We start from the raw sequence: 25900 nt of genomic DNA, 5'->3' as shown, positions 1-25900 counted from the left end.
GGAAGCCCAGCTTCAATGAGGCCGAACTGAATGCACTTGTAGAGTATGTGTCCGCACATGACCGCGAAATGGTGATTGTTGCAGGATCCAAGACCACACTTGCACAATGTCTGCCACACTGGCAGACCATCGCGGACATCATAAGTGCCCTTGGAATCGTGAGGCGCACAGCTACTGAATGCTGCAAGCGCTGGAATGACCTGAAGCGCAGGGCAAAGAATAAGCTGGCCTCAAGTCATGCCGCTACTCTAGTGACTGGAGGTGGGTCTCCAGCAGAGGACATAGAACTCACTCCACATTAGCAGGTTGCTGGGACCTACGTCACGGAGGAACAGATCCAAGGCGTGGGAGAACTGACAGATTACGAGGCATTGTCCGGTGAGTGCACATGCATGTGTGTGTCATCCATGTGCATGGTGTGTGTGTGAGGGCTTCTGTTTGGGTTCCAGGTGAGGGTGTGTGTGCCTGAGTGGTTTGGGTCACCCATGTGCCTCATCCAATACATTCTGCGCACCAGCATTTGTGTATAGCAGTATCCCTTCTGCCAACATTAGACATCTAGCCCAACACCACGCCAGTTGCCCTTGAAGTGTCATCTTGCCACAACATTGTTGCTTATTTTCCTCTGTTTATTCAGGCAGATTGTTTGCATACCACCACTTTTACTAGGCATTTCTCAGTCCTATTGTCACATGTCTGGCATGGCTATGGTACAGTGGACTGACTTTGTTTCCTGGATATGATTTGTTTAGACATGTCCCTGTGCTATAGGACCATTTTGGACTGGCAGCTCCAGATTAAACATTTAAACCAAAACTGAATGAACAATTGGTGCCATCCTCTCCCTCTTCACTTTATGGCTAGGGTACATGCCATCTGTGTGATGGCATGTGTATTTGACCTGCCAATCACAGGCCAATGTGTGATGCCACTGCTAGGCAGCATGCAGCAAATGTGTTCATCTTCCATCTTGGTGTCATCAATGTGTGCCATCTGCCTCCCCTTCACACGCAGTGACGGTGCATGCATGGGAGGGTTTTAGTCATGTGGGACATGTGTCAATCAAGTACTGTTTCTGTAGCTTCTCAGCCCTAATTGTGTGCCATAGTACTAATGCCTGTTTCCATTTCTTTTCTTGTATGTCTTTGCAGGGGATGATGCACTTGATACTGCTGGGGTTGTGGAGATGGTGCAGACCCATGGGGGTCTCAGTGCCGACCGACCACCAGTGAGGGACGTGGTGTGGTGGTGGGTGAGAACCCACAACTGCTGCAGGTCGTGCTCTCAAGGGGTGTCTCTGGCTGCACCTCCCCCGAGCTGTATTCAGGTGTCGATTCGGATGATGAGACCTATGTGCCGTCGCAGGTGAGTGTTCCTGGGAGGGATTCTGTTCTGTCCGACCCACCTGCACCAGGGTTAGAACCCTCAATAGGGATGTCAGTGTTGGCAGGTACACCTTTGGTGGTTACGGATGCAGGGTCACACTCCGCAACATCTGATCCTGTTCCTGGGCCAGCAGATCAGAGGGGGAATGCAGTCCTGCAGCCTCAGGCAGTGCCGGCACAGCAAGGCGCAGTTCGCCTTGCCCCAGAAGGTGTGGTGCCCGCCGACGTGGTGGCCGTACGCCACCTGGCAATACCGCATGGGAGCAATCCATATACGGTATGGCAACCCAACAGGCAGCATCATCAGAGATGATGGCTCAGGCCATGGATAGGGTGGCCACTTCCATTGTCCCCCCCCCCGAAAGGCTGATGGAGCGACTACAGCAGGCAACAGACTCCATCTGCCAGTCCCACAGGGAGGACATGTTGGCATCCGACAGGGACAGGCGGGCGGCACTGGCGACTCTGCAGGAAGCCATTTCCATAGAGTCCCAGGGCCACAGGAAAGCCCTGAGGGTGGAACTCCGTCACCTCAGGACAACTCTTGTTGAGCTTGAGGCTTCAACAAACACAAGAACAGAACAGCAGCTGGAGCGTCTCACACGTACGCTCTCAGCTGAGATGCAGGCAACTAGGGCGGAGGTCCGGGCATCCCGTGAGTTGTTGCATGGGGACCTACGCACAATTATCCTCCAGAATGAGACCTTTCACACCCGCATGCTTGCTGCCATGGAGGACCAGACTAGGGTTTTGCGTGGGCTGCCTCCCATTGTGCCACGACCTCCTGAGGCAGCTGCAGAGGGTGAGGAGAGCGACAGCAGCGATTCTCCCACAATAGGGTAGCCGTGCAGGCCATGAGCCCATGGAGGTGTTTTTTTTTCGCAAGATCCACACAGGTGGGTTTTGGTGCGCACCTTGTCCTCGGACCTCCTGGGTGGCCTCCCTCCCCCCCCCCCCCGGGCCCATTAATGGCCATTTTTGATTTTTTTTTGTTTTTTTTTTTAAAAAAAAATTAACTTTGGATTTTTTGGACAGTGTGTTGCCTTGTGTGGCTCCCGTGGGCATACGCTGTATTGTGGCTGGGCACATGCAGGCTTGTCATGAATTTGGGTCAGATGCTTGGGTTTGTGTGACACACACCCCTCCTGCTTCCCATTTCCATGGGCTTGCAAAGGGTGTGCCCAAGTGACATTGACGTACACAGTGACGTTGGACTCCCATTTGATGTGTGGGCAGTCTGTAGTCAATACTGTGTATATATTCCTAGTGCATATTGTTGTATTGTACACTACATGCTGTATTGATATGTGACTCTGCATTCATCTCAGCCTCCTAATTTGCAGGTCCATTTCTCATGTCTTCACAAGGCGGTCTACTTTGGAACTGGAGACCATGTTGTAAGCAGTGCACCTACACTTTTGCGTGGCGCTAACACTGTATACTTGGAAGTGTCCGAAGTGCTGGCATTATCAGGTAGTGAGGCGACCAATTTTTTAAGTCTGTACTGTCATGTTTAAGGTAGGGTGGAGGTTGTGTAGGTGATTGGTAATCTTGGTAAGTATTTGGTAATGTGTGTTGTAGGTCCTGCATTACTGTGAACATTTCATGTGTGGCCAGTTACCATTAGGGACACTGTAGTTGGTGACACTTGGGGCATGTTGTGGGGATTAATTTGGTTGCTCTCACATTGCATGACATGCCATGGTGTGTTGTGTGGCCGTGCCGGGGAGGGGTTGGGTGACATGGCACTGTTCTCATGTAGTATTTTGCAAGTGGGTATTCATTTCTGCTGCATGGAAGTGTGTCTTTTGATGACACCGCATTGGTGGTGTTTGTGTAGGTAGGGATGCACACATTGTGACACTTCCACATGAACAATCTCAGGCTGCTATGGTTCTGACAGTTGACTCATCATAATTGTCAGGTCGCGTCATCATTGATTATCAGATGGTATGTGCCAGGGCTGTGTGCACTCCACAGGGGTGTGATTTCTATGTGAAGTAATTAGCCACCAGCTGCGTACGTGCTGCCTCACCCCGTGCCCTTTCCCCTCCCATGCGCAGCGGGCGTGCATGTGGTTGAGGATGTGGGGGCACCACCATGTCCACAGCCAGGCCCCGGCGTGTTGCAACATTGTGCAGGACACATGCTGCCACTATGATCCTGCACACTACTGGGGGCGCATATAACAGCTGCCCGCCAGAACGCTCAAGGGAGCAAAAGCATGACTTGAGCACTCCGAATGTGCGCTCCACTATGCCCCGGGTTGCAATATGGGCTGTGTTGTATCTTACCTCGGGAGGCGTGATGGGGTTCCGAATTGGCGTCATCATGTGGGTGCTGAGAGGGTAGGCACTGTCCCCTGGTGAGGAGGTGATGGGTATCATTAGTGGGGTAGTGACATGACTCTGCATCTGACATGCATGCATGTGCAGTGGCATTCATACTCACCAAGCAGCCATGTATCGCCATTCCGCCCAGCTTCTAGGTCCCGGCTTAGGGTAGACATTCGGTAAATGAAGCTGTCGTGGGTGGACCCTGGATAGTTGGCATATACTGAGGTGATGATTCCCTTGGCATTACATAATACCTGCACATTGATGGAATGCCAGTGCTTGCGGTTCCTATAGATGTGCTCAGATGCCCTGGTTGGACGTAGTGCCACATGGGTGCAGTCAATGGCACCTAGCACTTTGGGGAATTGTGCCACACCGTAGAAATCCAGGGCGGCAGCCTGCCTCTCTGCAGGTGTCCTGGGAAGGTATATGTGCCTGCGGACTGATGGGCGTGCAGTGATGATGTTCAAGACCTGGTGTAGGCAGCGTGACTGTGTGGCCTGTGACAACCCACCTACTATGGCACTTGTCCACTGAAATGATCCAGTGGCCAAGAAGTGCAGTACATTAAGGACCTTCTCCAGGGGACTGAGTGCTTGGGAGCACAGGGTGGGTGATGTGAGGTCATCCTCCCACTCACTCACCAGGTCCAGTATTATGTGAGGTGGAAACATGTGCCTCCCATACACCTGGTCATCAGGCATCCCAAAAAGGCTGGTTCTGGGTGTGAAAATTCGGGCCCTCACTATCCTCCTCCTCCTCCGTAACCCACGGCCCCTGATGCTAGGAACGGTATATTCATCCTGGCGTCTGAGCTTGTTTGTTGTTTTGGAGTCCCATTTTCGTTATTTATTATTTTTGTGGACATGCTGCTTTTTGATTTTTGTTGCCATTATTGTTTGTTTATATTTCATTCACTTCATTTACACTGTAATACATTTTTTTTTCTTACTTCAATGTGTGGACTTCTCGCATTGGTTTCATGCCTGCCACAATGTGGGTTTTCACAGTCATGTGTTGCCATTGTGTGGGTCTGACGGACTTGTACTCATGCTCATACTGCTTATTTGTTATCTATCATGTAATGGGTATTTCCATTTTGAATAGTAGTGAAGCTTGGTTGGGTGTTGGGACTGGGGTGGCGTGGGGTGGGATTTGGGTGGGCATAGGAGCCTGGGATCTGGATTGTGATGACGTGTTGGCTGGGGGACATGAGTGGGGGCATGGTGGAGGGTGCCCCTGACTGCTGGGGGGTGGGGGTGGTGGGAGACATGTGTGGGGGCCTGGTGGAGGGTGCCCCTGACTGCTGGGGGGTGGGGGTGGTGGGAGACATGTGTGGGGGCCTGGTGGAGGGTGCCCCTGACTGCTGGGGGGTGGGGGTGGTAGGAGACATGTGTGGGGGCCTGGTGGAGGGTGCCCCTGACTGCTGGGGGGTGGGGGTGATGGAAGACATGTGTGGGGGCCTGGTGGAGGGTGCCCCTGGATGCTGGGGGGTGGGGGTGGTGGGAGACATGTGTGGGGGCCTGGTGGAGGGTGCCCTGCACTGCTGGGGGTGGGGGTGCTGGGAGACATGAGCTGGACATGAGTGGGGGCCTGGTGTGGGGTTTCCTTCTGGATGCTGGGGGTTAGGGGTGGTGGGAGACATGTGTGGGGGCCTGGTGGAGGGTGCCGCTGACTGCTGGGGGGTGGTGGTGGTGGGAGACATGTGTGGGGACCTGGTGGAGGGTGCCCTGCACTGCTGGGGGGTGGGGGTGCTGGGAGAAATGAGTTGGACATGAGTGGGGGCCTGGTGGAGGGTGCCCCTGGATGCTGGGGGGTGGGGGTGATGGGAGACATGTGTGGGGGCCTGGTGGAGGGTGCTCTGCACTGCTGGGGGGTGGGGGTGCTGGGAGACATGAGTTGGACATGAGTGGGGGCCTGGTGGTGGGTGTTCCTGGATGCTGGAGGGTGGGGGTGATGGGAGACATGAGTTGGACATGAGTGGGGGCCTGGTGGAGGGTGCCCCTGGATGCTGGGGGGTGGGGGTGATGAGAGACATGAGTGGGGGCCTGGTGGAGGGTGCCCTGCACTGCTGGGGGGTGGGGGTGCTGGGAGACATGAGTTGGACATGAGTGGGTGCCTGGTGGAGGGTGCCCTGCACTGCTGGGGGGTGGGGGTGCTGGGAGACATGAATGGGGGCCTGGTGGAGGGTGCCCTGCACTGCTGCAGGTGGGGGTGGTGGGAGACATGAGTTGAACATGAGTGGGGGCCTGGTGGAGGGTGCCCCTGGATGCTGGGGGGTGGGGGTGATGGGAGACATGAGTTGGACATGAGTGGGGGCCTGGTGGAGGGTGCCGTGCACTGCTGGGGGGTGGGGGTGGTGGGAGACATGTGTGGGGGCCTGGTGGAGGGTGCCCTGCACTGCTGGGGGGTGGGGGTGATGGGAGACATGAGTGGGGGCATGGTGGAGGGTGCCCCTGACCGCTGGGGGGTGGGGGTGGTGGGAGACATGTGTGGGGGCCTGGTGGAGGGTGCCCCTGACTGCTGGGGGTGGGGGTGGTGGGAGACATGTGTGGGGGCCTGGTGGAGGGTGCCCCTGACTGCTGGGGGGTGGGGGTGATGGGAGACATGAGTTGGACATGAGTGGGGGCCTGGTGGTGGCTACCCCTGGATGCTGGGGGTGCTGGGAGACATGAGTGGGGGCCTGGTGGAGGGTGCCCTGCACTGCTGGGGCGTGGGGGTGCTGGGAGACATGTGTGGGGGACTGGTGGAGGGTATCCCTGACTGCAGGGGGGTGGGGGTGGTGGGAGACATGAGTGGGGGCCTGGTGGAGGGTGCCCTGCACTGCTGGGCGGTGGGGGTGCTGGGAGACGTGAGTTGGACATGAGTGGGGGCCTGGTGGAGGGTGCCCTGCACTAGTGGGTTGCGGGGGTGCTGGGAGACATGAATTGGACATGAGTGGGGGCCGGGTGGAGGGTGCCCCTGGATGCTGGGGGGTGGAGGTGATGGGAGACATGAGTGGGGGCCTGGTGGAGGGTGCCCCTGACTGCTGGGGGGTGGGGGTGGTGGGAGACATGTGTGGGGGCCTGGTGGAGGGTGCCCCTGGATGCTGGGGGTGGGGGTGCAGGGAGACATGTGTGGGGGCCTGGTGGAGGGTGCCCCTGACTGCTGGGCGGTGGGGGTGGTGGGAGACATGTGTGGGGGCCTGGTGGAGGGTGTCCCTGACTGCAGGGGGGTGGGGGTGGTGGGAGACATGAGTGGGGGCCTGGTGGAGGGTGCCCTGCACTGCTGGGCGGTGGGGGTGCTGGGAGACGTGAGTTGGACATGAGTGGGGGCCTGGTGGAGGGTGCCCTGCACTAGTGGGGTGCGGGGGTACTGGGAGACATGAGTTGGACATGAGTGGGGGCCTGGTGGAGGGTGCCCCTGGATGCTGGGGGGTGGAGGTGATTTGAGACATGAGTGGGGGCCTGGTGGAGGGTGCCCCTCACTGCTATGGGGTGGGGGTGGTGGGAGACATGTGTGTGGGCCTGGTGGAGGGTGCCCCTGGATGCTGGGGGTGGGGGTGCAGGGAGACATGTGTGGGGGCCTGGTGGAGGGTGCCCCTGACTGCTGGGCGGTGGGGGTGGTGGGAGACATGTGTGGGGGCCTGGTGGAGGGTGCCCCTGACTGCTGGGGGCTGGGGGTGGTGGACAACATGTGTGGGGGCCTGGTGGAGGGTGCCCCTGACTGCTGGGGTGTGGGGGTGCAGGGGGACATGAGTTGGACATGAGTGGGGGCCTGGCGGAGGGTGCCCCTGGATGCTGGGGGGTGGGGGTGATGGGAGACATGTGTGGGGGCCTGGTGGAGGTTGTCCCTGACTGCTGGGGGGTGGGAGTGGTGGGAGACATGTGTGGGGGCCTGGTGGAGGGTGCCCCTGACTGCTGGGGGGTGGGGGTGCTGGGGGACATGTGTGGGGGCCTGGTGGAGGGTGCCCCTGACTGCTGTGGGGTGGGGGTGGTGGGAGACATGTGTGGGGGCCTGGTGGGGGCTGCCCCTGGATGATGCGGGGTGGGGGTGGTGGGAGACATGTGTGGGGGCCTGGTGGAGGGTGCCCTGCACTGCTGGGGGGTGGGGGTGCTGGGAGACATGAGTTGGACATGAGTGGGGGCCTGGTGGAGGGTGCTCCTGGATGCTGGGGGTATGGGGTGATGGGAGACATGAGTTGGACATGAGTGGGGGCCTGGTGGAGGGTGCCCTGCACTGCTGGGTTGTGGGGGTGCTGGGAGACATGAGATGGACATGAGTGGGGGCCTGGTGGAGGGTGCCCTGCACTGCTGGGGGGGGGGTGCTGGGAGACATGAGTGGGGGCCTGGTGGAGGGTGCTCCTGGATGCTGGGGGTAGGGGGTGATGGGAGACATGAGTTGGACATGAGTGGGGGCCTGGTGGAGGGTGCTCCTGGATGCTGGGTTGTGGGGGTGATGGGAGACATGAGTTGGACATGAGTGGGGGCCTGGTGGCGGGTGCCCTGCACTGCTGGGTTGTTGGGGTGCTGGGAGACATGAGATGGACATGAGTGGGGGCCTGGTGGAGGGTGCCCTGCACTGCTGGGGGGGGGGTGCTGGGAGACATGAGTGGGGGCCTGGTGGAGGGTGCCCCTGACTGCTGGGGGGTGGGGGTGGTGGGAGACATGTGTGGGGGCCTGGTGGAGGGTGCCCCTGGATGCTGGGGGTGGGGGTGCAGGGAGACATGTGTGGGGGCCTGGTGGAGGGTGCCCCTGACTGCTGGGCGGTGGGGGTGGTGGGAGACGTGTGGGGGCCTGGTGGAGGGTGTCCCTGACTGCAGGGGGGTGGGGTGGTGGGAGACATGAGTGGGGGCCTGGTGGAGGGTGCCCTGCACTGCTGGGCGGTGGGGGTGCTGGGAGACGTGAGTTGGACATGAGTGGGGGCCTGGTGGAGGGTGCCCTGCACTAGTGGGGTGCGGGGGTACTGGGAGACATGAGTTGGACATGAGTGGGGGCCTGGTGGAGGGTGCCCCTGGATGCTGGGGGGTGGAGGTGATTTGAGACATGAGTGGGGGCCTGGTGGAGGGTGCCCCTCACTGCTATGGGGTGGGGGTGGTGGGAGACATGTGTGGGGGCCTGGTGGAGGGTGCCCCTGGATGCTGGGGGTGGGGGTGCAGGGAGACATGTGTGGGGGCCTGGTGGAGGGTGCCCCTGACTGCTGGGCGGTGGGGGTGGTGGGAGACATGTGTGGGGGCCTGGTGGAGGGTGCCCCTGACTGCTGGGGGGTGGGGGTGGTGGACAACATGTGTGGGGGCCTGGTGGAGGGTGCCCCTGACTGCTGGGGTGTGGGGGTGCAGGGGGACATGAGTTGGACATGAGTGGGGGCCTGGCGGAGGGTGCCCCTGGATGCTGGGGGGTGGGGGTGATGGGAGACATGTGTGGGGGCCTGGTGGAGGTTGTCCCTGACTGCTGGGGGGTGGGAGTGGTGGGAGACATGTGTGGGGGCCTGGTGGAGGGTGCCCCTGACTGCTGGGGGGTGGGGGTGCTGGGGGACATGTGTGGGGGCCTGGTGGAGGGTGCCCCTGACTGCTGTGGGGTGGGGGTGGTGGGAGACATGTGTGGGGGCCTGGTGGGGGCTGCCCCTGGATGATGCGGGGTGGGGGTGGTGGGAGACATGTGTGAGGGCCTGGTGGAGGGTGCCCTGCACTGCTGGGGGGTGGGGGTGCTGGGAGACATGAGTTGGACATGAGTGGGGGCCTGGTGGAGGGTGCTCCTGGATGCTGGGGGTATGGGGTGATGGGAGACATGAGTTGGACATGAGTGGGGGCCTGGTGGAGGGTGCCCTGCACTGCTGGGTTGTGGGGGTGCTGGGAGACATGAGATGGACATGAGTGGGGGCCTGGTGGAGGGTGCCCTGCACTGCTGGGGGGGGGGGTGCTGGGAGACATGAGTGGGGGCCTGGTGGAGGGTGCTCCTGGATGCTGGGGGTAGGGGGTGATGGGAGACATGAGTTGGACATGAGTGGGGGCCTGGTGGAGGGTGCTCCTGGATGCTGGGTTGTGGGGGTGATGGGAGACATGAGTTGGACATGAGTGGGGGCCTGGTGGCGGGTGACCTGCACTGCTGGGTTGTGGGGGTGCTGGGAGACATGAGATGGACATGAGTGGGGGCCTGGTGGAGGGTGCCCTGCACTGCTGGGGGGGGGTGCTGGGAGACATGAGTGGGGGCCTGGTGGAGGGTGCCCTGCACTGCTGCGGGTGGGGGTGGTGGGAGACATGAGTTGGACATGAGTGGGGGCCTGGTGGAGGCTGCCCCTGACCGCTGGGGGGTGGGGGTGGTGGGAGACATGTGTGGGGGCCTGGTGGAGGGTGCCCTGACTGCTGGGGGGTGGGAGTGGTGGGAGACATGTGTTGGGGCCTAGTGGAGGGTGCCCCTGACTGCTGAGGGGTGGGGGTGGTGGGAGACATGTGTGGGGGCTTGGTGGAGGGTGCCCCTGACTGCTGTGGGGTGGGGGTGGTGGGAGACATGTGTGGGGGCCTGGTGGAGGGTGCCCCTGACTGCTGGGGGGTGGGGGTGGTGGGAGACATGTGTGGGAGCCTGGTGGAGGGTGCCCCTGACTGCTGGGGGGGTGGGGGTGGTGGGAGACATGAGTTGGACATGGGTGGGGGCCTGGTGGAGGGTGCCCTGCACTGCTGGGGGTGGGGGTGATGGGAGACATAAGTGGGGGCCTGGTGGAGGGTGCCCCTGACTGCTGGGGGGTGGGGGTGGTGGGAGACATGTGTGGGGGCAAGGTGGAGGGTGCCCCTGACTGCTGGGGGGTGGGGGTGGTGGGAGACATGTGTGGGGGCCTGGTGGAGGGTGCCCCTGACTGCTGAGGGGTTGGGGTGATGAGAGACATGAGTTGGACATGAGTGGGGGCCTGGTGGAGGCTACCCCTGGATGCTGCGGGTGGGGATGCTGGGAGATCTGAGTGGGGGCCTGGTGGAGGGTGCCCTGCACTGCTGGGGGGTGGGGGTGCTGGGAGACATGTGTGGGGGCCTGGTGGAGAGTGTCCCTGACTGCAGGGGGGTGGGGGTGGTGGGAGACATGAGTGGGGGCCTGGTGGAGGGTGCCCTGCACTGCTGGGCGGTGGGGGTGCTGGGAGACATGAGTTGGACATGAGTGGGGGCCTGGTGGAGGGTGCCCCTGGATGCTGGGGGGTGGAGGTGATGGGAGACATGAGTGGGGGCCTGGTGGAGGGTGCCCCTGACTGCTGGGGGGTGGGGGTGGTGGGAGACATGTGTGGGGGCCTGGTGGAGGGTGCCCCTGACTGCTGGGGGGTTGGGGTGATGGGAGACATGAGTTGGACATGAGTGGGGGCCTGGTGGAGGCTACCCCTGGATGCTGCGGGTGGGGATGCTGGGAGATCTGAGTGGGGGCCTGGTGGAGGGTGCCCTGCACTGCTGGGGGGTGGGGGTGCTGGGAGACATGTGTGGGGGCCTGGTGGAGAGTGTCCCTGACTGCAGGGGGGTGGGGGTGGTGGGAGACATGTGTGGGGGCCTGGTGGAGGGTGCCCCTGACTGCTGGGGGGTGGGGGTGGTGGGAGACATGTGTGGGGGCCTGGTGGAGGGTGCCCCTGGATGCTGGGGGGTGGGGGTGCAGGGAGACATGTGTGGGGGCCTGGTGGAAGGTGCCCCTGACTGCTTGGCGGTGGGGGTGGTGGGAGACATGTGTGGGGGCCTGGTGGAGGGTGCCCCTGACAACTGGGGGGTGGGGGTGGTGGAAGACATGTGTGAGGCCTGGTGGAGGGTGCCCCTGACTGCTGGGGTGTGGGGGTGCAGGGGGACATGAGTTGGACATGAGTGGGGGCCTGGTGGAGGGTGCCCCTGACTGCTGGGGGGTGGGGGTGGTGGGAGACATGTGTGGGGGCCTGGTGGAGGGTGCCCCTGGATGCTGGGGGGTGGGGGTGCAGGGAGACATGTGTGGGGGCCTGGTGGAGGGTGCCCCTGACTGCCTGGCGGTGGGGGTGGTGGGAGACATGTGTGGGGGCCTGGTGGAGGGTGCCCCTGACAACTGGGGGGTGGGGGTGGTGGAAGACATGTGTGGGGGCCTGGTGGAGGGTGCCCCTGACTGCTGGGGTGTGGGGGTGCAGGGGGACATGAGTTGGACATGAGTGGGGGCCTGGTGGAGGGTGCCCCTGGATGCTGGGGGGTGGGGGTGGTGGGAGACATGTGTGGGGGCCTGGTGGAGGGTGCCCCTGACTGCTGGGGGGTGGGGTGGTGGGAGACATGTGTGGGGGCCTGGTGGAAGGTGCCCCTGACTGCTGGGGGTGGGAGTGGTGGGAGACATGTGTGGGGGCCTGGTGGAGGGTGCCCCTGACTGCTGGTGGGTGGGGGTGGTGGGAAACATGTTTCGGGGCCTGGTGGAGGGTGCCCCTGACTGCTGGGGGGTGGGGGTGGTGGGAGACATGTGTGGGGGTCTGGTGGAGGGTGCCCCTGACTGCTGGGGGGTGGGGGTGGTGGGAGACATGTGTGGGGGCCTGGTGGAGGGTGCCCCTGACTGCTGGGGGGTGGGGGTGATGGGAGACATGAGTTGGACATGAGTGGGGGCCTGGTGGAGGCTGCCCCTGGTTGCTGGGGGGTGGGAGGTGGGAGACATGTGTTTGGGCCTGGTGGAGGGTGCCCCTGACTGCTGGGGGGTGGGGTTGGTGGGAGACATGTATGGGGGCCTGGTGGAGGGTGCCCCTGACTGTTGGGGGGTGGGGTGGTGGGAGACATGTGTAGGGGCCTGGTGGAGGGTGCCCCTGACTGCTGGGGGGGTGGGAGTGGTGGGAGACATGTGTGGGGGCCTGGTGGAGGGTGCCCCTTGATGCTAGGGGGTGGGGGTGCAGGGAGACATGTGTGGGGGCCTGGTGGAGGATGCCCCTGACTGCTGGGGGGTGGGGGTGGTAGGAGACATGTGTGGGGGCCTGGTGGAGGGTGCCCCTGACTGCTGGCGGGTGAGGGTGGTGGGAGACATGTGTGGGGGCCTGGTGGAGGGTGCCCCTGACTGCTGGGGGGTGGGGGTGGTGGTAGACATGAGTTGGACATGAGTGGGGGCCTGGTGGAGGGTGCCCCTGGATGCTGGGGGGTGGGTGTGATGGGAGACATGAGTTGGACATGAGTGTGGGCCTGCTGGGGGCTGCCCCTGGATGCTGGGAGGAGGGGGTGCTGGGAGACATGAGTGGGGGCCTGGTGGACGGTGCCCTGCACTGCTGGGGGGTGGGGGTGCTGGGAGACATGAGTCGGACATGAGTGGGGGCCTGGTGGAGGGTGCTCCTAGATGCTGGGGGTTGGGGGTGATGGGAGACATGAGTTGAACATGAGTGGGGGCCTGGTGGAGGGTGCCCCTGGATGCTGGGGGGTGGGGGTGATGGGAGACATGAGTGGGGGCCTGGTGGAGGGTGCCCTGCACTGCTGGGTTGTGGGGGTGCTGGGAGACATGAGATGGACATGAGTGGGGGCCTGGTGGAGGGTGCCCTGCACTGCTGGGGGGTGGGGGTGCTGGGAGACATGAGTGGGGGCCTGGTGGAGGGTGCCCTGCACTGCTGCGGGTGGGGGTGGTGGGAGACATGAGTTGGACATGAGTGGGGGCCTGGTGGAGGGTGCCCCTGACCGCTGGGGGGTGGGGGTGGTGGGATACATGTGTGGGGGCCTGGTGGAGGGTGCCCCTGACTGCTGGGGGGTGGGGTGGTGGGAGACATGTGTGGGGGCCTGGTGGAGGGTGCCCTGACTGCTGGGGGGTGAGAGTGGTGGGAGACATGTGTTGGGGCCTGGTGGAGGGTGCCCCTGACTGCTGAGGGGTGGGGGTGGTGGGAGACATGTGTGGGGGCCTGGTGGAGGGTGCCCCTGACTGCTGTGGGGTGGGGGTGGTGGGAGACATGTGTGGGGGCCTGGTGGAGGGTGCCCCTGACTGCTGGGGGGTGGGGGTGGTGGGAGACATGTGTGGGGTCTGGTGGAGGGTGCCCCTGACTGCTGGGTGGTGGGGGTGGTGGGAGACATGAGTTGGACATGAGTGGGGGCCTGGTGGAGGGTGCCCTGCACTGCTGGGGGGTGGGGGTGATGGGAGACATGAGTGGGGGCCTGGTGGAGGGTGCCCCTGACTGCTGGGGGGTGGGGGTGGTGGGAGACATGTGTGGGGGCCTGGTGGAGGGTGCCCCTGACTGCTGGGGGGTGGGGGTGGTGGGAGACATGTGTGGGGGCCTGGTGGAGGGTGCCCCTGACTGCTGGGGGGTGGGGGTGGTGGGAGACATGTGTGGGGGCCTGGTGGAGGGTGCCCCTGACTGCTGGTGGGTGGGGGTGATGGGAGACATGAGTTGGACATGAGTGGGGGCCTGGTGGAGGCTACCCCTGGATGTTGGGGGGTGGGGGTGCTGGGAGACATGTGTGGGGGCCTGGTGGAGGGTGTCCCTGACTGCAGGGGGGTGGGGGTGGTGGGAGACATGAGTGGGGGCCTGGTGGAGGGTGCCCTGCACTGCTGGGCGGTGGGGGTGCTGGGAGACATGAGTTGGACACGACATGAGTGGGGGCCTGGTGGAGGGTGCCCCTGGATGCTGGGGGGTGGAGGTGATGGGAGACATGAGTGGGGGCCTGGTGGAGGGTGCCCCTGACTGCTCGGGGGTGGGGGTGGTGGGAGACATGTGTGGGGGCCTGGTGGAGGGTGCCCCTGACTGCTGGGGGGTGGGGGTGGTGGGAGACATGTGTGGGGGCCTGGTGGAGGGTGCCCCTGGATGCTGGGGGGTGGGGGTGCAGGGAGACATGTGTGGGGGCCTGGTGGAGGGTGCCCCTGACTGCTTGGCGGTGGGGGTGGTGGGGGACATGTGTGGGGGCCTGGTGGAGGGTGCCCCTGACAACTGGGGGGTGGGGGTGGTGGAAGACATGTGTGGGGGCCTGGTGGAGGGTGCCCCTGACTGCTGGGGTGTGGGGGTGCAGGGGGACATGAGTTGGACATGATTTGGGGCCTGGTGGAGGGTGCCCCTGGATGCTGGGGGGTGGGGGTGGTGGGAGACATGTGTGGGGGCCTGTTGGAGGGTGCCCCTGACTGCTGGGGGGTGGGGTGGTGGGAGACATGTGTGGGGGCCTGGTGGAAGGTGCCCCTGACTGCTGGGGGTGGGGGTGGTGGGAGACATGTGTGGGGGCCTGGTGGAGGGTGCCCCTGACTGCTGATGGGTGTGGGTGGTGGGAAACATGTTTGGGGGCCTGGTGGAGGGTGCCCCTGACTGCTGGGGGGTGGGGGTGGTGGGAGACATGTGTGGGGGCCTGGTGGAGGGTGCCCCTGACTGCTGGGGGGTGGGGGTGGTGGGAGACATGTGTGGGGGCCTGGTGGAGGGTGCCCCTGACTGCTGGGGGGTGGGGGTGATGGGAGACATGAGTTGGACATGAGTGGGGGCCTGGTGGAGGCTGCCCCTGGTTGCTGGGGGGTGGGAGGTGGGAGAAATGTGTTTGGGCCTGGTGGAGGGTGCCCCTGACTGCTGGGGGGTGGGGTTGGTGGGAGACATGTGTGGGGGCCTGGTGGAAGGTGCCCCTGACTGTTGGGGGGTGGGGTGGTGGGAGACATGTGTAGGGGCCTGGTGGAGGGTGCCCCTGACTGCTGGAGGGGTGGGAGTGGTGGGAGACATGTGTGGGGGCCTGGTGGAGGGTGCCCCTGGATGCTGGGGGGTGGGAGAGCAGGGAGACATGTGTGGGGGCCTGGTGGAGGATGCCCCTGACTGCTGAGGGTTGGGGGTGGTAGGAGACATGTGTGGGGGCCTGGTGGATGGTGCCCCTGACTGCTGGGGGGGGTGGTGCAGGGGGACATGAGTTGGACATGAGTGAGGGCCTGGTGGAGGGTGCCCCTGGATGCTGGTGGGTGGGGGTGGTGGGAGACATGTGTGGGGGCCTGGTGGAGGGTGCCCCTGACTGCTGGGGGGGTGGGGGTGGTGGGAGACATGAGTTGGACATGGGTGGGGGCCTGGTGGAGGGTGCCCTGCACTGCTGGGGGGTGGGGGTGATGGGAGACATGAGTGGGGGCCTGGTGGAGGGTGCCCCTGACTGCTGGGGGGTGGGGGTGGTTGGAGACATGTGTGGGGGCCTGGTGGAGGGTGCCCCTGACTGCTGGGGGGTGGGGGTGGTGGGAGATATGTGTGGGGGCCTGGTGGAGGGTGCCCCTGACTGCTGAGGGGTTGGGGTGATGAGAGACATGAGTTGGACATGAGTGGGGGCCTGGTGGAGGCTACCCCTGGATGCTGGGGGTGGGGATGCTGGGAGATCTGAGTGGGGGCCTGGTGGAGGGTGCCCTGCACTGCTGGGGGGTTGGGGTGCTGGGAGACATGTGTGGGGGCCTGGTGGAGAGTGTCCCTGACTGCAGGGGGGTGGGGGTGGTGGGAGACATGAGTGGGGGCCTGGTGGAGGGTGCCCTGCACTGCTGGGCGGTGGGGGTGCTGGGAGACATGAGTTGGACATGAGTGGGGGCCTGGTGGAGGGTGCCCCTGGATGCTGGGGGGTGGAGGTGATGGGAGACATGAGTGGGGGCCTGGTGGAGGGTGCCCCTGACTGCTGGGGGGTGGGGGTGGTGGGAGACATGTGTGGGGGCCTGGTGGAGGGTGCCCCTGACTGCTGGGGGGTTGGGGTGATGGGAGACATGAGTTGGACATGAGTGGGGGCCTGGTGGAGGCTACCCCTGGATGCTGCGGGTGGGGATGCTGGGAGATCTGAGTGGGGGCCTGGTGGAGGGTGCCCTGCACTGCTGGGGGGTGGGGGTGCTGGGAGACATGTGTGGGGGCCTGGTGGAGAGTGTCCCTGACTGCAGGGGGGTGGGGGTGGTGGGAGACATATGTGGGGGCCTGGTGGAGGGTGCCCCTGGATGCTGGGGGGTGGGGGTGCAGGGAGACATGTGTGGGGGCCTGGTGGAAGGTGCCCCTGACTGCTTGGCGGTGGGGGTGGTGGGAGACATGTGTGGGGGCCTGGTGGAGGGTGCCCCTGACAACTGGGGGGTGGGGGTGGTGGAAGACATGTGTGAGGCCTGGTGGAGGGTGCCCCTGACTGCTGGGGTGTGGGGGTGAAGGGGACATGAGTTGGACATGAGTGGGGTCCTGGTGGAGGGTGCCCCTGGATGCTGGGGGGTGGGGGTGGTGGGAGACATGTGTGGGGGCCTGGTGGAGGGTGCCCCTGACTGCTGGGGGGTGGGGGTGGTGGGAGACATGTGTGGGGGCCTGGTGGAGGGTGCCCCTGATTGCTGGGGGATGGGGGTGATGGGAGACATGTGTGGGGGCCTGGTGGAGGGTGCCCCTGGATGCTGGGGGGTGGGGGTGCAGGGAGACATGTGTGGGGGCCTGGTGGAGGGTGCCCCTGACTGCCTGGCGGTGGGGGTGGTGGGAGACATGTGTGGGGGCCTGGTGGAGGGTGCCCCTGACAACTGGGGGGTGGGGGTGGTGGAAGACATGTGTGGGGGCCTGGTGGAGGGTGCCCCTGACTGCTGGGGTGTGGGGGTGCAGGGGGACATGAGTTGGACATGAGGGGGGCCTGGTGGAGGGTGCCCCTGGATGCTGGGGGGTGGGGTGGTGGGAGACATGTGTGGGGGCCTGGTGGAGGGTGCCCCTGACTGCTGGGGGGTGGAGTGGTGGGAGACATGTGTGGGGGCCTGGTGGAAGGTGCCCCTGACTGCTGGGGGTGGGAGAAGTGGGAGACATGTGTGGGGGCCTGGTGGAGGGTGCCCCTGACTGCTGGTGGGTGGGGGTGGTGGGAAACATGTTTCGGGGCCTGGTGGAGGGTGCCCCTGACTGCTGGGGGGTGGGGGTGGTGGGAGACATGTGTGGGGGTCTGGTGGAGGGTGCCCCTGACTGCTGGGGGGTGGGGGTGGTGGGAGACATGTGTGGGGGCCTGGTGGAGGGTGCCCCTGACTGCTGGGGGGTGGGGGTGATGGGAGACATGAGTTGGACATGAGTGGGGGCCTGGTGGAGGCTGCCCCTGGTTGCTGGGGGGTGGGAGGTGGGAGACATGTGTTTGGGCCTGGTGGAGGGTGCCCCTGACTGCTCGGGGGTGGGGTTGGTGGGAGACATGTATGGGGGCCTGGTGGAGGGTGCCCCTGACTGTTGGGGGGTGGGGTGGTGGGAGACATGTGTAGGGGCCTGGTGGAGGGTGCCCCTGACTGCTGGGGGGGTGGGAGTGGTGGGAGACATGTGTGGGGGCCTGGTGGAGGGTGCCCCTGGATGCTAGGGGGTGGGGGTGCAGGGAGACATGTGTGGGGGCCTGGTGGAGGATGCCCCTGACTGCTGGGGGGTGGGGGTGGTAGGAGACATGTGTGGGGGCCTGGTGGAGGGTGCCCCTGACTGCTGGCGGGTGAGGGTGGTGGGAGACATGTGTGGGGGCCTGGTGGAGGGTGCCCCTGACTGCTGGGGGGTGGGGGTGGTGGGAGACATGAGTTGGACATGAGTGGGGGCCTGGTGGAGGGTGCCCCTGGATGCTGGGGGGTGGGTGTGATGGGAGACATGAGTTGGACATGAGTGTGGGCCTGCTGGGGGCTGCCCCTGGATGCTGGGAGGAGGGGGTGCTGGGAGACATGAGTGGGGGCCTGGTGGAGGGTGCCCTGCACTGCTGGGGGGTGGGGGTGCTGGGAGACATGAGTTGGACATGAGTGGGGGCCTGGTGGAGGGTGCTCCTAGATGCTGGGGGTTGGGGGTGATGGGAGACATGAGTTGGACATGAGTGGGGGCCTGGTGGAGGGTGCCCCTGGATGCTGGGGGGTGGGGGTGATGGGAGACATGAGTGGGGGCCTGGTGGAGGGTGCCCTGCACTGCTGGGTTATGGGGGTGCTGGGAGACATGAGATGGACATGAGTGGGGGCCTGGTGGAGGGTGCCCTGCACTGCTGGGGGGTGGGGGTGCTGGGAGACATGAGTGGGGGCCTGGTGGAGGTTGCCCTGCACTGCTGCGGGTGGGGGTGGTGGGAGACATGAGTTGGACATGAGTGGGGGCCTGGTGGAGGGTGCCCCTGACCGCTGGGGGGTGGGGGTGGTGGGAGACATGTGTGGGGGCCTGGTGGAGGGTGCCCCTGACTGCTGGGGGGTGGGGTGGTGGGAGACATGTGTGGGGGCCTGGTGGAGGGTGCCCTGACTGCTGGGGGGTGGGAGTGGTGGGAGACATGTGTTGGGGCCTGGTGGAGGGTGCCCCTGACTGCTGAGGGGTGGGGGTGGTGGGAGACATGTGTGGGGGCCTGGTGGAGGGTGCCCCTGACTGCTGTGGGGTGGGGGTGGTGGGAGACATGTGTGGGGGCCTGGTGGAGGGTGCCCCTGACTGCTGGGGGGTGGGGGTGGTGGGAGACATGTGTGGGGTCTGGTGGAGGGTGCCCCTGACTGCTGGGTGGTGGGGGTGGTGGGAGACATGAGTTGGACATGAGTGGGGGCCTGGTGGAGGGTGCCCTGCACTGCTGGGGGGTGGGGGTGATGGGAGACATGAGTGGGGGCCTGGTGGAGGGTGCCCCTGACTGCTGGGGGGTGGGGGTGGTGGGAGACATGTGTGGGGGCCTGGTGGAGGGTGCCCCTGACTGCTGGGGGGTGGGGGTGGTGGGAGACATGTGTGGGGGCCTGGTGGAGGGTGCCCCTGACTGCTGGGGGGTGGGGGTGGTGGGAGACATGTGTGGGGGCCTGGTGGAGGGTGCCCCTGACTGCTGGTGGGTGGGGGTGATGGGAGACATGAGTTGGACATGAGTGGGGGCCTGGTGGAGGCTACCCCTGGATGTTGGGGGGTGGGGGTGCTGGGAGACATGTGTGGGGGCCTGGTGGAGGGTGTCCCTGACTGCAGGGGGTGGGGGTGGTGGGAGACATGAGTGGGGGCCTGGTGGAGGGTGCCCTGCACTGCTGGGGGGTGGGGGTGCTGGGAGACATGAGTTGGACATGATTGGGGGCCTGGTGGAGGGTGCTCCTAGATGCTGGGGGTTGGGGGTGATGGGAGACATGAGTTGGACATGAGTGGGGGCCTGGTGGAGGGTGCCCCTGGATGCTGGGGGGTGGGGGTGATGGGAGACATGAGTGGGGGCCTGGTGGAGGGTGCCCTGCACTGCTGGGTTATGGGGGTGCTGGGAGACATGAGATGGACATGAGTGGGGGCCTGGTGGAGGGTGCCCTGCACTGCTGGGGGGTGGGGGTGCTGGGAGACATGAGTGGGGGCCTGGTGGAGGTTGCCCTGCACTGCTGCGGGTGGGGGTGGTGGGAGACATGAGTTGGACATGAGTGGGGGCCTGGTGGAGGGTGCCCCTGACCGCTGGGGGGTGGGGGTGGTGGGAGACATGTGTGGGGGCCTGGTGGAGGGTGCCCCTGACTGCTGGGGGGTGGGGTGGTGGGAGACATGTGTGGGGGCCTGGTGGAGGGTGCCCTGACTGCTGGGGGGTGGGAGTGGTGGGAGACATGTGTTGGGGCCTGGTGGAGGGTGCCCCTGACTGCTGAGGGGTGGGGGTGGTGGGAGACATGTGTGGGGGCCTGGTGGAGGGTGCCCCTGACTGCTGTGGGGTGGGGGTGGTGGGAGACATGTGTGGGGGCCTGGTGGAGGGTGCCCCTGACTGCTGGGGGGTGGGGGTGGTGGGAGACATGTGTGGGGTCTGGTGGAGGGTGCCCCTGACTGCTGGGTGGTGGGGGTGGTGGGAGACATGAGTTGGACATGAGTGGGGGCCTGGTGGAGGGTGCCCTGCACTGCTGGGGGGTGGGGGTGATGGGAGACATGAGTGGGGGCCTGGTGGAGGGTGCCCCTGACTGCTGGGGGGTGGGGGTGGTGGGAGACATGTGTGGGGGCCTGGTGGAGGGTGCCCCTGACTGCTGGGGGGTGGGGGTGGTGGGAGACATGTGTGGGGGCCTGGTGGAGGGTGCCCCTGACTGCTGGGGGGTGGGGGTGGTGGGAGACATGTGTGGGGGCCTGGTGGAGGGTGCCCCTGACTGCTGGTGGGTGGGGGTGATGGGAGACATGAGTTGGACATGAGTGGGGGCCTGGTGGAGGCTACCCCTGGATGTTGGGGGGTGGGGGTGCTGGGAGACATGTGTGGGGGCCTGGTGGAGGGTGTCCCTGACTGCAGGGGGTGGGGGTGGTGGGAGACATGAGTGGGGGCCTGGTGGAGGGTGCCCTGCACTGCTGGGCGGTGGGGGTGCTGGGAGACATGAGTTGGACATGAGTGGGGGCCTGGTGGAGGGTGCCCCTGGATGCTGGGGGGTGGAGGTGATGGGAGACATGAGTGGGGGCCTGGTGGAGGGTGCCCCTGACTGCTCGGGGGTGGGGGTGGTGGGAGACATGTGTGGGGGCCTGGTGGAGGGTGCCCCTGACTGCTGGGGGGTGGGGGTGGTGGGAGACATGTGTGGGGGCCTGGTGGAGGGTGCCCCTGGATGCTGGGGGGTGGGGGTGCAGGGAGACATGTGTGGGGGCCTGGTGGAGGGTGCCCCTGACTGCTTGGCGGTGGGGGTGGTGGGGGACATGTGTGGGGGCCTGGTGGAGGGTGCCCCTGACAACTGGGGGGTGGGGGTGGTGGAAGACATGTGTGGGGGCCTGGTGGAGGGTGCCCCTGACTGCTGGGGTGTGGGGGTGCAGGGGGACATGAGTTGGACATGATTTGGGGCCTGGTGGAGGGTGCCCCTGGATGCTGGGGGGTGGGGGTGGTGGGAGACATGTGTGGGGGCCTGTTGGAGGGTGCCCCTGACTGCTGGGGGGTGGGGTGGTGGGAGACATGTGTGGGGGCCTGGTGGAAGGTGCCCCTGACTGCTGGGGGTGGGGGTGGTGGGAGACATGTGTGGGGGCCTGGTGGAGGGTGCCCCTGACTGCTGATGGGTGTGGGTGGTGGGAAACATGTTTGGGGGCCTGGTGGAGGGTGCCCCTGACTGCTGGGGGGTGGGGGTGGTGGGAGACATGTGTGGGGGCCTGGTGGAGGGTGCCCCTGACTGCTGGGGGGTGGGGGTGGTGGGAGACATGTGTGGGGGCCTGGTGGAGGGTGCCCCTGACTGCTGGGGGGTGGGGGTGATGGGAGACATGAGTTGGACATGAGTGGGGGCCTGGTGGAGGCTGCCCCTGGTTGCTGGGGGGTGGGAGGTGGGAGACATGTGTTTGGGCCTGGTGGAGGGTGCCCCTGACTGCTGGGGGGTGGGGTTGGTGGGAGACATGTGTGGGGGCCTGGTGGAAGGTGCCCCTGACTGTTGGGGGGTGGGGTGGTGGGAGACATGTGTAGGGGCCTGGTGGAGGGTGCCCCTGACTGCTGGAGGGGTGGGAGTGGTGGGAGACATGTGTGGGGGCCTGGTGGAGGGTGCCCCTGGATGCTGGGGGGTGGGAGAGCAGGGAGACATGTGTGGGGGCCTGGTGGAGGATGCCCCTGACTGCTGAGGGTTGGGGGTGGTGGGAGACATGTGTGGGGGCCTGGTGGATGGTGCCCCTGACTGCTGGGGGGGGGGGTGGTGCAGGGGGACATGAGTTGGACATGAGTGAGGGCCTGGTGGAGGGTGCCCCTGGATGCTGGTGGGTGGGGGTGGTGGGAGACATGTGTGGGGGCCTGGTGGAGGGTGCCCCTGACTGCTGGGGGGTGGGGGTGGTGGGAGACATGTGTGGGGGCCTGGTGGAGGGTGCCCCTGACTGCTGGGGGGTGGGGGTGGTGGGAGACATGTGTGGGGGCCTGGTGGAGGGTGCCCCTGACTGCTGGGGGGTGGGGGTGGTGGGAGACATGTGTGGGGGCCTGGTGGAGGGTGCCCCTGACTGCTGGTGGGTGGGGGTGATGGGAGACATGAGTTGGACATGAGTGGGGGCCTGGTGGAGGCTACCCCTGGATGCTGGGGGTGGGGATGCTGGGAGACATGAGTGGGGGCCTGGTGGAGGGTGCCCTGCACTGCTGTGGGGTAGGGGTGCTGGGAGACATGTGTGGGGGCCTGGTGGAGGGTGTCCCTGACTGCAGGGGGGTGGGGGTGGTGGGAGACATGAGTGGGGGCCTGGTGGAGGGTGCCCTGCACTGCTGGGCGGTGGGGGTGCTGGGAGACATGAGTTGGACATGAGTGGGGGCCTGGTGGAGGGTGCCCCTGGATGCTGGGGGGTGGAGGTGATGGGAGACATGAGTGGGGGCCTGGTGGAGGGTGCCCCTGACTGCTCGGGGGTGGGGGTGGTGGGAGACATGTGTGGGGGCCTGGTGGAGGGTGCCCCTGACTGCTGGGGGGTGGGGGTGGTGGGAGACATGTGTGGGGGCCTGGTGGAGGGTGCCCCTGACTGCTGGGGGGTGGGGGTGGTGGGAGACATGTGTGGGGGCCTGGTGGAGGGTGCCCCTGGATGCTGGGGGGTGGGGGTGCAGGGGGACATGTGTGGGCGCCTGGTGGAGGGTGCCCCTGACTGCTTGGCGGTGGGGGTGGTGGGGGACATGTGTGGGGGCCTGGTGGAGGGTGCCCCTGACAACTGGGGGGTGGGGGTGGTGGAAGACATGTGTGGGGGCCTGGTGGAGGGTGCCCCTGACTGCTGGGGTGTGGGGGTGCAGGGGGACATGAGTTGGACATGATTTGGGGCCTGGTGGAGGGTGCCCCTGGATGCTGGGGGGTGGGGGTGGTGGGAGACATGTGTGGGGGCCTGGTGGAGGGTGCCCCTGACTGCTGGGGGGTGGGGTGGTGGGAGACATGTGTGGGGGCCTGGTGGAAGGTGCCCCTGACTGCTGGGGGTGGGGGTGGTGGGAGACATGTGTGGGGGCCTGGTGGAGGGTGCCCCTGACTGCTGGTGGGTGGGGGTGGTGGGAAACATGTTTGGGGGCCTGGTGGAGGGTGCCCCTGACTGCTGGGGGGTGGGGGTGGTGGGAGACATGTGTGGGGGCCTGGTGGAGGGTGCCCCTGACTGCTGGGGGGTGGGGGTGGTGGGAGACATGTGTGGGGGCCTGGTGGAGGGTGCCCCTGACTGCTGGGGGGTGGGGGTGATGGGAGACATGAGTTGGACATGAGTGGGGGCCTGGTGGAGGCTGCCCCTGGTTGCTGGGGGGTGGGAGGTGGGAGACATGTGTTTGGGTCTGGTGGAGGGTGCCCCTGACTGCTGGGGGGTGGGGTTGGTGGGAGACATGTGTGGGGGCCTGGTGGAAGGTGCCCCTGACTGTTGGGGGTGGGGTGGTGGGAGACATGTGTAGGGGCCTGGTGGAGGGTGCCCCTGACTGCTGGGGGGTGGGAGTGGTGGGAGACATGTGTGGGGGCCTGGTGGAGGGTGCCCCTGGATGCTGGGGGGTGGGGGAGCAGGGAGACATGTGTGGGGGCCTGGTGGAGGATGCCCCTGACTGCTGAGGGTTGGGGGTGGTGGGAGACATGTGGGGGGGCCTGGTGGATGGTGCCCCTGACTGCTGGGGGGGTGGGGGTGGTGGGAGACATGTGCTGGGGCCTGGTGGAGGGTGCCCCTGAGTGCTGGGGGGTGGAGGTGCAGGGGGACATGAGTTGGACATGAGTGAGGGCCTGGTGGAGGGTGCCCCTGGATGCTGGGGGGTGGGGGTGGTGGGAGACATGTGTGGGGGCCTGGTGGAGGGTGCCCCTGACTGCTGGGGGGTGGGGGTGGTAGGAGACATGTGTGGGGGCCTGGTGGAGGGTGCCCCTGACTGCTGGCGGGTGAAGGTGGTGGGAGACATGTGTGGGGGCCTGGTGGAGGGTGCCCCTGACTGCTGGGGGGTGGGGGTGGTGGGAGACATGTGTGGGGGCCTGGTGGAGGGTGCCCCTGACTGCTGGGGGGTGGGGGTGGTGGGAGATATGTGTGGGGGCCTGGTGGAGGGTGCACCTGACTGCTGGGGGGTGGGGGTGCAGGGGGACATGAGTTGGACATGAGTGGAGGCCTGGTGGAGGCTGCCCTGCACTGCTGGGGGGTGGGTGTGCTAGGAGACATGAGTGGGGGCCTGGTGGAGGGTGCCCCAGACTGCTGGGGGGTGGGGGTGGTAGGTGACATGTGTGGGGGCCTGGTGGAGCGTGCTCCTGGATGCTGGGGGGTGGGGGTGCTGGGAGACATGAGTGGGGGCCTGGTGGAGGGTGCCCCTGACTGCTGGGGGGTGGGGTGCAGGGGGACATGAGTTGGACATGAGTGGGGCCTGGTGGAGGGTGCCCCTGGATGCTGGGGGGTGGAGGTGGTGGGAGACATGTGTGGGGGCGTGGTGGAGGGTGCCCCTGACTGCTGAGGGGTGGGGGTGGTGGGAGACATGTGTGGGGGCCTGGTGGAGTGTGCCTCTGACTGCTGGGGTGTGGGGTGGTGGGAGAAATGTGTAGGGGCCTGGTGGAGGGTGCCCCTGACTGCTGGGGGGTGGGGGTAGTGGGAGACATGTGTGGGGGCCTGGTGAAGGGTGCCCCTGACTGCTGTGGGGGTGGGGGTGGTGGGAGACATGCGTGGGGGCCTCGTGGAGGGTGTCCCTGACTGCTGGTGGGTGGGGGTGGTGGGAGACATGTGTGGGGGCCTGGTGGAGGGTGCCCCTGACTGCTGGGGGGTAGGAGTGCAGGGGGACATGAGTTGGACATGAGTGGGGGCCTGGTGGAGGCTGCCCCTGGATGCTGGGGGGTGGGGGTGCTGGGACACATGAGCGGGGGCCTGGTGGAGGGTGCCCTGCACTGCTGGAATGATGGGGGTGCTGGGAGACATGGGTTGGACATGAGTGGGGGCCTGGTGGAGTGTGCCCTGAACTGCTGGGGGGGTGGGGGTGCTGGGAGACATGAGTGGGGGCCTGGTGGAGGGTGCCCCTGACTGCTGGGGGGTGGGGTGGTGGGAGACATGTGTGGGGCCCTGGTGGAGGTTGCCCCTGACTGCTGGGGGGTTGGGGTGGTGGAAGACATGTGTGGGGGCCTGGTGGATGGTGCCCCTGACTGCTGGGGGGTGGGGGTGGTGGGAGACATGTGTGGGGGCCTGGTGGAGGGTGCCCCTGACTGCTGGGGGGTGGGGGTGGTGGGAGACGTGTGGGGCCTGGTGGAGGGTGCCCCTGACTGCTGGGGGGTGGGGGTGGTGGGAGACATGTGTTTGGGTCTGGTGGAGGGTGCCCCTGACTGCTGGGGGGTGGGGTTGGTGGGAGACATGTGTGGGGGCCTGGTGGAAGGTGCCCCTGACTGTTGGGGGTGGGGTGGTGGGAGACATGTGTAGGGGCCTGGTGGAGGGTGCCCCTGACTGCTGGGGGGTGGGAGTGGTGGGAGACATGTGTGGGGGCCTGGTGGAGGGTGCCCCTGGATGCTGGGGGGTGGGGGAGCAGGGAGACATGTGTGGGGGCCTGGTGGAGGATGCCCCTGACTG

Source organism: Ambystoma mexicanum, chromosome 10 (assembly GCF_040938575.1).
Source record: "Ambystoma mexicanum isolate Mex_15411 chromosome 10, UKY_AmexF1_1, whole genome shotgun sequence".
Lineage (NCBI taxonomy): Eukaryota > Metazoa > Chordata > Amphibia > Caudata > Ambystomatidae > Ambystoma > Ambystoma mexicanum.
This window is presented reverse-complemented; position numbering follows the sequence as displayed.